Below are 2,749 nucleotides of genomic sequence, written 5' to 3'. Positions count from 1 at the left end.
TGTGTGTGTGTGTGTGTGTGTGTGTGTAGGTGTGTGGGCGTGAGTCTGCATGCATGTGTAACACTACCCTCTATTCAACACAGCAGTTGGTAGGTAGAGGAGACCAAGTTACCGAAGCTCCCTTGGGATCTCCACCTTGTGGACGGTGCTGTCTGTGGCACCGCATGAAGGTAGAGAATGATAAGGGGTGGAGAAAAGAAAAGCTTTAAAATGATATTGTTGGTATGAAACGTAAAGGATAAAAGAGCAAGTAGAAAAGAAGATTCTGTTAGCAGAAGCTTTATAAAATAGAAGTCTAAACAGAAACAATTGTCGTTCTTATAATTTAAGTTGCAAGTATGAAGGTAAACTCAGGAGAGGAAAAGGTTAAATGCAACTCTTGCAGACAAAAACGGTGTCTGGGCATCAATATCTAACTAAATACTATTGACTGAAATGTCTTCAGCTCAAGTTGGAGACCTAATAGTCAAGCACCCTGACTAGACATTAAATCCCATTTTGCCTGCAGCTCTCTACCGTGGAAAGTGACAAAAAAGAAAACAAGTCTTCAGGCAACAATCGTTTCTAATTGGTTATGATCAAATTACTCTGATGTTCAAATGCAACAGCACATATCTATCATTTTTTTCCCCCTGTAAGACCTTATAAGTCTATCTACAGTTAGTTTTCTCACAATATTTCACTTATAGATGATGTCAATAATGTGCTGACTGGAGGAAAAGTTCAAATGTACAATTTAACTGTCATGTTTCTGTACTGCAGGAGGAAGCTGGAGTACCTGGAGAGAAGCCTCCTGTAAACTCCATGTAGAAAGATCCCAGGCCGGGATTCAAACCCAAGACCTTCTTACTGGAAGGCAGCAGTTCTACCAGCTGTGCCACCATGTAGCCCTGTTGAATTTAGAGAAAGTATATGATTTAATTTTTGGAGCTCTTTCTCCATCCTTTTTCTGTGCAGCCACAATCAGCAGCTAGACCTCCATACAACACATTCCTGTTAGAAAGGTCTTTTATTTGCATTGAGGCCCCAGGCGACATCACGTCATCGATTTGTTGTAGTGCTGTTTCATTTTCCAGGAGAGAATGTGTTCAACAAAATATTTTAGAGTTTAGTTGGGATTTGTTTGTTCAATATTTCCAAGCAGGTTTTTGGTTTTCCACATGAAAAAAAGAAGAAGAAGAAGAAAAAAAAACTTTTGTCCAATAAGATTAATCATTTGGAATACTGGATCTTGATTGACCACTGTCAAAGAAGTTTCATTTATCTTGTCTAGATAATTAAAATAAATATGAAAAGAATAATGTTCAGTATGTTTTTACTTTTGTGGTTTTATACCACTTTTTAAAATTATATTTTTAGCTAAATTCTACAAATCTAAAGACACACTTCATTCCAACAGGACTGAAAGCACACGATCACGCCAAAGCCACTGTGAAATTGATGCTTAGCACAATTTTAAGGCTGTGTAATTACTATGTTTATATTAACAATGGATCAAATGACTTAGTAATGTGGAACTTTTTGTTCATGGGTGATGAATCTCTGAAGACATATTAACCAGCTCTCGTTTCCTTTAGCTATTTTGGAACATTTCAACGTCTTTAAACTGATTTGGTTTTATTGCCTGCCACATTACCGTTGATTCAACATCATTACACCCATCAGCCCCATTTTCCAACAGTTTGGTCACGACTCTTTGTGAAAAAGTTGAGATGCTTGTTGTAATAACACAGTTCCAACGTGAAGTGGTGGTTTGCTCCGTTCCGCGCAGCAAGAAAGCCTCCTGTTAGAATTGATTTCAGCCTTTTTTATTCTGCCTGTGGAAATGTGGGTTCTCTGGTTAGTCCAGTTTCCATCCACAATATAAAAACAGGTGATTATTATAATGACCAGAGGACTGGGGGTGTTAATGGTTGCTTAGCTTGTGTGCCTCTGTGATGATCCTGACCAGAGTGCACCCCGAACCTCCTATGCACGTGCGACACTTTGTTCTTATTTCTCAATCAAAAGTAAAACTTAATTACTTGCAAATAAATATTTTGCATTTCAACACAAAAGTGAGAGGGTTCATGGAAGTGTCTACCACAGGTAAGATATTGACTTCTCGTAGCTTCTTCTCTGAACTCCATGTAAAAAAAAATATATATATAAAAATAGCATACAAAAAGAAAACTACATTTCTACACAATTCTGGAGTAGTAATTTATAATAGGTTGTGAAAAGTTGAGAACCATTTTAACATATGGGACCGGTTAAGCAATTTTGCACAGAAACTAGCAAGACGTTTTCACCTATGATTCGTCATACAGCCGCAGCCTCTTCTGAGCTCATGTCATGCATTGACAAGATAGAAGCAGTAATCACTTTTGAATATACAAGTAATCCTTATTCACATCCATTCTATTATTAAATCTAGCTCTCTGTCTCCCCTCTGATCATTGGTTACATTCAGCCAGTGCTTGTTATTTGAATGAGAGGAGTGGACCACCCCGGGGAGGAATAGGAAGGGGGGGATCACGTTACGCCCAAAAAATGTGGAGGGCCTACAAAAGAGCCAGGAGACCTCGTGGTGAAGCAGAACGGGCAGCAAAGAGATGGGGAGAAATAGGAGAGCACATGAAAGAGTGCATTACAGACGGGGAGGGAGAGATTGATTGGGATGGCGAAATGAGGGGAAGTTGGAAGTGAGAAACTGTATCAGGTAAACATGATGGATGGATGGATGGATGGATGGATGGATGGATGGATG

This window comes from Poecilia formosa, unplaced genomic scaffold (assembly GCF_000485575.1).
Source record: "Poecilia formosa unplaced genomic scaffold, Poecilia_formosa-5.1.2 Scaffold53, whole genome shotgun sequence".
Classification (NCBI taxonomy): Eukaryota; Metazoa; Chordata; class Actinopteri; order Cyprinodontiformes; family Poeciliidae; genus Poecilia; species Poecilia formosa.
The sequence above is the reverse complement of the archived record's forward strand: the minus strand, read 5'-3'. Positions refer to the sequence as shown.